We start from the raw sequence: 9,609 nt of genomic DNA on the forward strand, positions 1-9,609 counted from the left end.
AGTGGTTAAGAGCACTGCCTGCTATTCTAGAAGACCCAGGTTCAATTCCCATATGGCAGCTCAGAGCTGTCTATAACTCCATTTCCAGGTAATACGACAGTCTCGCGGAGACGCACATGCAGGCAAAACACCAATGCACACAAAGTAAAATTAAAACAAAAACAAGCCGGGCGGTGGTGGCGCACGTCTTTAATCCCAGCACTCGGGAGGCAGAGGTAGGCAGATCTCTGTGAAGTTTGAGGCCAGCCTGGTCTACAAGAGCTAGTGCCAGGACAGGCTACAAAGCTACAAAGAAGGAAAAAAAAAAAAAAAAAAAAAAAAAAAAACAGCCAGAAAGTGGAATTACAGAAGCCAAAACAAGGTCAATACATTTAGAGCTTTTCCCTTAACTACGGACTGATGGATTAGACCTCTGTTTTAGTTTTGGCAGGTGGTGCTGTCTACATGTTGATTTTTACAGCCTTCTACCATGGAGTCAGTTGTGCTAAGGTCTGAGGATCTGCTAAGTAAGGTCTGGGACCCTATTACAACATCCTGAGACTGGAGAGATGGCTCTGCAGTTAAGAGCACTGCCTGCTCTTTCAGAGAACCAGGGTTCAATTCCCAGCACCCACATAGCAGCTCACAACCATCCGTAACTCCAGTTCCAGGAAATACAACATCCTGCAATTCCAGGCTGGATGTACAGGTCCTTTATAGGCATCTCTGGCATGCCAGTCTGGCTGTAACACCCAGCGAGTAAGAAAATCCCTGCAATTCCTGCTGTCTAGTGCAAGTGACTTTGCCAAGGCCTGTTTACTTTCAGAGTTGTCTTTTGAAAACACAGAATCAGATTGGAGAGATGGCTTAACAGTTAAGAGCGTGTGCTGTGTGGCCGAAGACCCACGTTCAGTTCACAGCCACCACATGGTGGCAGCTCACAACTGTCTCTAATTCCAGTTCCAGAGGATCTGACAAATTCTTCTGACCTCTTCCAGGACCAGGCAAGAATGTAGTACACAGACTTACATGCAGATGAAAAACTTATACAAATAAATAAATAAATAAACCACCTCACAAAATCAGTTGGGCACAATGGCATATAACCTTTAATCCCAGCATGTGGGAGGCAGACGCCAGTCTGGTCCACATAGTAAGTGGTTTACATAGTAAATCCCTGCCTTAAAAAAAAAAAAAAGTGTTATCCTAGGAAGCTTATTCTGTCAAAAAGATGCTTCTCAAAGATTGGAAAATCAGGTCTTTCTCATCCAATCACCATAAGATAAGGGAAGGAAGTAGGCTCAAGTCGCACCAACTTCAACTGTGCTGAACTGTCCACATTTGTAATTTACTCTTAGGGAAAGCTTGTGCAGTCTTGGCCCTGGTTCAGAATGGGCAGTAGATCATAGTAGTGAGCCCGGTGCTCACTATATTTACTTTGACTTTTTCTTTCCCCTGAGGATGGATCTCCACAGGACAACCTATAGGAGGTAGTTAGCACTTTCCACCAAGCAAGTCTTAGGGATCCAACTTGAGTCACCAGGCTTGGTGGCAGATGTCTTTATCCTGAGTCATCTTGATGGCCATATCAGGACTTTACTACTCCCCGGACAAGATATTCGTGTACCTACAAATTCCGTCCATCCTCCTTCGCCCCTCCCTTGATCAAATTAACGGTGGCAACCATTTTAATTCATAGTGCTGCTTTATGGTTGTGTGAGAGAGGGATGGGCGGATGCCTTTAGCTAAAGGGTGCATCTAGGCTTGTCAGGATACCCTAAAAGGCTTAAATTCCAGCTGACCTTCGAATTCTGGCGAGTTGGAAACGTTTTGAATATCCTAGATTCCTGAAGAGTCGAGTGGAAGTAGTGTGTGTGCAGTGGCATAGGAGCTGCGAGCAGGGACTGAGATGCAGGAGACAGAGCACAACAGCATGGCTCAGGGGGCAGAAGTCCTTGTCTCGACAGCCAACAACATGAGCTCCAGCCCGAGAACTAGAGGGTAGCCAGTTCCTGAAAGTGGCCCTCTGGCCTCACACGCACTCCCCCACAACACACACACTCACACTCATACACACGCACACACACTCATACACACACACACACACTCATACACACACACACACACTCATACACACACACACACACACACACACACTCACAGGACTCTGGTGGCAGACGCAGGCAGATCTGTGAATTAGAGGCCACCCTTTTCTACATGGTGAATTGCAGGATAGCTAAGGCTACATAGCAATTGTTTCAATCATAATAAAATAATAATAATAATAATAATACAAAATAGAAAGGGGTGAGAGCTATAAAACTTAAGCTTGGAGGCCGTCCAGACGACATAACTAAATCCATATGCTCTAAGAGGCTTCGTTTCCATTGGTTGGATGTGAGGAAGCATATCACAAGAGAGAGGCTTGTGTCACCTCCACAAGGGACACTGCTGGTGCCCATTTCCAGTAGTCTGTGGGAACAGCTGACTGAGCAGCAGAAAGGGAAGGACATCTTTGAGGAAGTGATGACAGTGTTGAGTGGATGACTTCCGTTTTTTTATTATTTTTATTTTTTAATAAAAGTTTATGCCCTTAACCCCCCCCCCCCCCCCCACACACACACACAGGATCTCACATACCCCAGGCTGGTCTCAAACTCACTTGGCAGCTAACGATGACCTTGAATTCCAGTCCTCCTGTCTTCACCTCCTAAATGCTGATACCGAGCCACGTCCCCAGCCAGAAGCTCCTTTTTCATGTTATGTTTATGCTTTTTTTTTTTTTTTTTTTTTTGGTTTTTCGAGACAGGGTTTCTCTGTAGCTTTGGAGTCTGTCCTGGCACTCACTCTGTAGACCAGGCTGGACTCGAACTCACAGAGATCTGCCTGCCCCTGCCTCCCAAGTGCTGGGATTAAAGGCGTGCGCCACCACCACCCGGCTATGTTTATGCTTTTTGAGACAGGGTTTCTCTGTGTGGCCCAGGCTGTCCTGGAACTTGCTTTGGTTTTTTGTTTGTTTGTTTGTTGTTTTTTTTTTTCTTCAAATTCCCCATCCTCCTGCTTCAGTCTCAAGGACTGCGATGACATGCGTGTAACACAGACGCAGAGCTTTTTTTTTCCTCATCAGCATTCCTGTCTTCAGCACACCATAACATATGTGAAATTCTTCAGGGGCAATGACAGGCGAAGCACTTACCTGAGTGTTCATCGTGAGCTCTAGCCTTAGTCCCTAGCCATATGCCTCCACTTTAAAACTGGCAGCCTCATTCGGCCCAATTCTTTGAAATCAAAGAATTTTTTATTTCAGAATTTAAAATTAACCTATCCATCCTGGATTTTAACCTCCCTTGGGTCACGTGAACAAGCATTGATGTTTATTTCTGGACAGTTTTGAATAGCTTGGTTGGTTTTGTGGGTAGATGCATGAATCGAAGCAGCAGCTGGTCAGATGTCCCCGTGACTTTGGATCTTCCTGTGCTCCCAGCAGAAAGTCACTACAACGGCAGATTGTCCTCTAGTGATTTAGGTGTCCAAGCCTGGCTTCATAACTTGAGAATTGAAGTCGGATGTGATGGCAGATGCTTAGGCTCCTCTTGAACGTGCTACACAAATGTCCAGAGTACCGTGGCGGTGAGATGTGCAATCATTTGATAAAACAAATACCAATTATCCCTCCCAAGACAGTAATGGGTCTAGCTTAGAATGTGTAGGTATTCTGAAGTAAAGTCCATCTCGGCTAATAAGTAGCCCGGAGAGCTCTCCCCCGGCCCCCGCCGCGAGCTAGAACAATTACCTACTCACCCCTGGGGGGAAAACATACAAATAACATCTATTACTACCTAAAATGCTGGTCTGAGTCACCGGAACAGGCGCAGCTGCCTCAGTCAAAAGGGAGGTTAAAATCCCATCACCAGCAGTGTAATTTCCCACACCTGTCTGCCCCTTGCCCCAACCCTTCAACGCCCCGCCCCCCCCCCCCGCCCCCTCTTCCCCCTCCATCTGGCCCCACCTTGCTAGCTCGCCAGGACCGCATTATTTTTCTAGTGCTTGCTAAAAGAGTCTCAGTCATCCTCCCAGGTTTGCTCACGTTTCAAATGAGCTTCGCGGTGTTTCTGGGGTAAAGCCTCAAGGTAAGGACAGAGGTGTACCCCTAAAGATAGGACCTCTGTGCACACTCCCATGGAAGGTTTAATTGGAGAGGAAGGTGTACCCCTAAAGATAGGACCTCTGTGCACACTCCCATGGAAGGTTTAATTGGAGAGGAAGGCAACCGTAGGCCTTTACAGACTGCCCAACAACCGGACGGCACAGTATGAGGACGAAGGACCGGCCTGGTGAAGACCCGGCCCAGCGCCTGGCGCCGGGCGGCCGCTGTGTACCCAATGGTGGCGCGGCGCGTCCGTGGGCTGCCGCTCTCCCCCGCGGGCCTCACCTCGCAGGCGCTGTGATTGTGCTGTCTGCGGAGCGCGAGCTGCCGCGGGAAGGAGGGCTTCGGGGCGCGAACCCAGAACTCGGTACTGCTCGGCGTTAGGGATTTGCAGGGGACCTTGAAACTGCTTTTTGCTCCGCTCTCCTCTCCCGGGTACCTGGAGGCACCTGCTGAGGGCGCTGGGACAGGTTTCCCCGGCCGCCCCGTGGAGCCTTTGTCTAGCCAGCGCCTTCACAGCTGGTTCACGCCCTTGGATCCCGGAACTGCCCAGAGCTTCCGAAAGCTCCGACGCCTGGAGAGTTAGTGTTTTTGCCCTTACTCTTTGGTGCTTAAAGGACTTGGGTCCCTCTGCTGAAACTCTAAGGCGTCGTCCATAGAAATTGCCCAACCCTCAAGTATGTTCCAACGCCCCCTCTTAAAGGCTCTGAGGCTGTCCTAGAGGATGATAGTTCCTAAGACCTTGAAACTGTTTGTCCTGCCCTTGTAGAAGGTCTCTTCTGTGTGTGAGAGGCTCTCAACCCTGTCAATCAGATTGCTCTGAGCCAAATAGCTGGTGAGTTTTCTCCTTTCACGTGATCCAAACTTTGATAGCTTTGTGGAAATTGGGAACAGTTCAATTTTCCATTAAAGACTTTTCAAGAGCACCAACATTGCATCAAATTGATACACAGTCTTACAAATGATCCTAGCTTTTTAAAAATAGATTCTTCCAAAGCATGTAACATCGTGCCAAGTATTCCATGCCTCTAAATATGTACAAATAACGAAAACACAGACACTCCGTCTCAAACGCTTGGCAGGGAAATATCATACTATGCAAGTCTGTGCCACTTCAGGGGGCTGCCCTGGCTGCTGTGCTCGACTTATCCCAGCCTAGACAGACTCGGGAAACGGCAATGCCTGTGTGAAGGCTTGGTCTGAATTTCTTTTCTGACAAAGTCATAAATACAGAAGAACACCAGTGACCTGAAATTCTCTGGAAGAAACGAGTTGACAGACCCTGGAGACTTTCCTGATGATCCCTCATCTCTGCTTGGCACTTTTTGTCCGAGACAGCGTGACTACAAATATTCAATGACAGCTAAAACAAGACTTTTGGCAGGGTGTGATGACACACGCAATCCCTGCACTGTGAAGGCAGAAGTGGGGTTATGGGAGCAAATCTGAGGCCAGGCAGAGCTCTGTAGTGAATCCAGGCTGAAGCCAAACCAAAGCCCTGATCCTCTGGGAGGGGCGTTGGGAAGACAATGAGAAGGCGTCTGGAGAGCTGGCTCAGCAGGTAAGAGGGTTGCTGAGCCCCATTGTGTGTGGTAACCTCTGCACCGTGGGGATTATCCTGTCAACTTGGCACAAGCTGGAGTTAGCTGAAAGCAGGGAACCTCAACTGGGAAGGAAAAAAAAAAAACCTGTATAAGATTCAGATGTAGAAGCCGGGCGGTGGTGGCGCACGCCTTTAATCCCAGCACTCAGGAGGCAGAGGCAGGCGGATCTCTGTGAGTTTGAGACCAGCCTGGTCTACAAGAGCTAGTTCCAGGACAGGCTCCAAAAAAAAACCACAGAGAAACCCTGTCTTGAAAAACAAAAACAAAACATCCCCCAGACAGGGTTTCTCTGTATAATAGCTCTGGCTGTCCTGGAACTCAATTTGTAGACCAGGCTGGCCTCAAACTCACAGAGATCCACCTGCCTCTGGTAAAGCATTTTCTTCACTATGACTGAGGACCCAGCCCATATGGGTGGTGCTCTCTCTGGGCTGGTAGTCCTGGGTTCTGTAAGAAAACAGGCTGAGCAAGCCATGGGAAACAAGCCGGTACCCATCCACAGCCTTTGCTTCCACTCTTGCCTCCAGGTTCCTGCCCTATTTGAGTTCTGGTTCTGACTTCCTTCAGTGATAAGACTACATTGTGTGAGTGTAAGCCAAATAAACCTTTTCCTCCACACTTGCTTGTGGTCATGATGTTTCGTGGCAGCCATAGAAGCCCTGACTAAGACAGGGACTGAGACAATGGATTCCTGGAGCTTGGTGACTTCCAGCTTAGCTGCTGGCTCAGTAAGTCTCAAAGGAATAGTGTAGAGAGTGGTAAAACAGGCCACACTGTCCCCTGGCTTCTTTGTGGCCACAAGTATAAGTATACCCATATGCATATGGGCACACATCACACATACATACAGCATACTTACACACACACACATAATGTTTTTAAAAATGAGAAAATGAGTCTATGTATTGTAAAATTTACCTCAGCGAGGAGAACCGGAAGGTGTGGTAGGTTTTCTGGCATCTGTGTGACTCTTGAGTGTAAACTAACTTCTGTTGACCTATCTCTACCCAGGAGGTGGTGACAGGTGACTGTATGCCAATTTCTAGAATACTGGTTGTAATGTCCATGGTCTGCACTTGATCTCTGCCCCTTTGGAATGTGGAGGAAACAGAGAGTTACCACCATGGGCGAGCCCTCTCCTAGGCCCAGTGCTGGGAGTTGGAAGTTCCAGGTAGGCCTGTCCTGTCACACGGGGCTCTGCACGTGCCGATGTCAGCTGAGGCTGCACAGTGCAGTGAGATTGAGCTGGTTGGATTTAGCTTTCTCTAGTTCCTGTCTTGCAAGACCCAGACATACTCACTCTTATTGTCGTTGTTGGCTTTGGAATTTGAAGACAGGTTTTCTCTGTGTAACAGTCCTGGCTGTCCTGGAGCTTACTCTGTGGACCAGGCTGTCCTTGAACTCACAGAGATCCACCTACCTCTGCCTCCAGAGTGCTGGGACTAAAGGCGTGTGCCACCAAGGCCTGGCTCATTGTCTTAAGTGAAAGGAAGTGAGCAGGGGGCTGGAGAGATGGCTCAGTGGTTAAGAGCACAGACTGCTCTTCCAGAGGACCTGGGTTCAATTCCCAGCACCCACATGGCAGCTCACAACTGTCTGAAGATCAGTTCCAGGGGATCTGACACTTCACACCAATGCACATAAAATAAAGTTAAATAAACCATAAAAATGTTTAAAAAAAAAAGAAAAAAGAAAAAAAAAAGAAAGGAAGTGAGCTGCTGGAGGTTGTTTTTCTCCAAATATAGGAATGCTTAAAAAGAGAACCCAGCCCTTGGGATCTCAGACTGCACAATACACAGCTTCAGCCTTCTCAGGGCCGGCTTTCCAGGTTCCTTCCTGCTCCTGACAGGCTCGCAGAACATCACTGCTCCTTTGCCCACCAGATTGAATGCATCCCTGTTGTCCCAACCAAGCTAAGGTGCAGATGAGCATGTCTGCTGATACCAGGGGCTCCATGGTCTAGAGATGGACACAGCCCACCATGACACCATGCTGGCAGGCAAGATCCCTGGGTGCAGACAGGATTCTTCCAAGACTTCCTTCCAGTGAGACAGTCTGGGAAGCATATCCCGAGCCCCACCACCCCCAGGCTGTCTTTGTGGACCTGGTGTAATAATCTGTTCTGTCCCTTTAAGAGACAAGCCTCGCCCACTCCCTCCCCTGTCCGCTGAGGCAGGCAGATCTTTCTGCTTGCAGCCTGAGTCTCTTCCTTTTTCCTTCTCCCTCTCAAAGAGGCAGCTTCTGTCTCTCCCCACTTCTCCCCTCCCCCTTCTGTCTGTCTGTCTGTCAGTCTGTCTCTCTCTCTGCCTCTCTGTTCTTCTCCCCTTCTCCCCTCCCCCTCCATAACCCACTAAATAAATATCCAACCTCACTCTGCATGGTGTGCTTATCAGTCTGTCTCTCACCCACCGCCTGGGACCAGCCACCTTAGGAGACCTGCTGTCCCTGCCTGGGACTGGCTGCTCTGCCCCCCCCCCCCCCCCGCTCGGGGACCTGCTGCATGTTCTCATGGCCCACTGCCTGCTGCAGCCACTCAGGATCCGCAGCATTTTTAATTAATCCATTACAGACGGGGCAGCCCATATTTCTTGTCAACCTTAAAGTCAGCGGGAAGCTCTGTTTAGGGAGAAAACACTTAGAATGCAGGTGGTCCCTTGCCAAGAACAACACTAGGGCCTGAAGCCTATGGTTTTTGTCTAAAAGCCAAGGGTTAGGGGGTTAAGTGGGTATGGGGTGGGAGGGTGGGGGTTGGGGGATTTTTGTGCTTTGCTGAGAGGGACATAGGTTGCTCGTTCTACCTAGAAACCACCAGATGTTTGAGTCAAGTATGAAGACTGCAGAAAGAAATGGATGAAGATAAAAATATTTTTGCTGTTGGTTTTTGTTTTTGTGAGACAGGGTTTTTTTCTTTGTAGCTTTGGAGCCTGTCCTGGAACTCGCTCTGTAGACCAGGCTGGCCTCAAACTCAGAGATCTACCTGCCTCTGCCTCCTGAGTGCAGGGATTAAAGGTGTGCACCACCACTGCCTGGCTGAAAATAAAATCCTTAACCTTCCCTTTCTCTTCACTCAGGCTCTTGAGGATAACAAAGAGCCCAAGGAGCTGAAGTTGAGGACATTCCTGACAGCCCCTGCTTAGCTTTGACTGAAATGGCCCTCTAACAGGATGGACCTGTGTAACTTGGTTGGGCCCATCTTCCCTTTTGCATCTGAAGTTCTGCAGTTTCTTGACAACTTTACCCTTCCTCCATCATCTTAAAGATGGTTTAAGTGTTAAACTGTGGACTGGGTTTTCTGCTTTATTTCTTTTTTTTTTAATATTTATTTATTTATTATGTATACAATATTCTTTCTGTGTGTATGCCTGAAGGCCAGAAGAGGGCACCAGATTTCATTACAGATGGTTGTGAGCCACCATGTGGTTGCTGGGAATTGAACTCAGGACCTTTGGAAAAGCAGGCTCTTAACCGCTGAGCCATCTCTCCAGCCCTTCTGCTTTATTTCTTATTCCATACTACAGTAAGAGATTCCTCTGAACACTGATTCCTCACCAGACTAATTGGAGTGTCTGCAGCCAGAGAGAAGGGACTGTTGGAACAAGCTCTTGTGCAGCCCAGGCTGGCCTCAAAATCACTTTATAGTGACGATGACTTTGAACTCTCCATCTTCCTGCCTCCACTTTCCAAATGCTAGAACTACAGATGCACACGCTCAGCATAGGGTATGTTGAAGGTCCCTTAGCCTCCCTCTTAGCCTCAACCGGAAACATGGGTTTAGAAGTGGATCCATGGACCAGAGAGTGGTTGGCACACACCTTTAATCCCAGTTCTTGGGGGGCAGAGGCAGGTGGATCTCTGTTGAGTTCAAGTTAGCCTAGTCTA

The sequence above is a fragment of the Microtus oregoni genome, unplaced genomic scaffold (genome assembly GCF_018167655.1).
Source record: "Microtus oregoni isolate MIOR12 unplaced genomic scaffold, Mior012 000003F_ref0000135, whole genome shotgun sequence".
Classification (NCBI taxonomy): Eukaryota; Metazoa; Chordata; class Mammalia; order Rodentia; family Cricetidae; genus Microtus; species Microtus oregoni.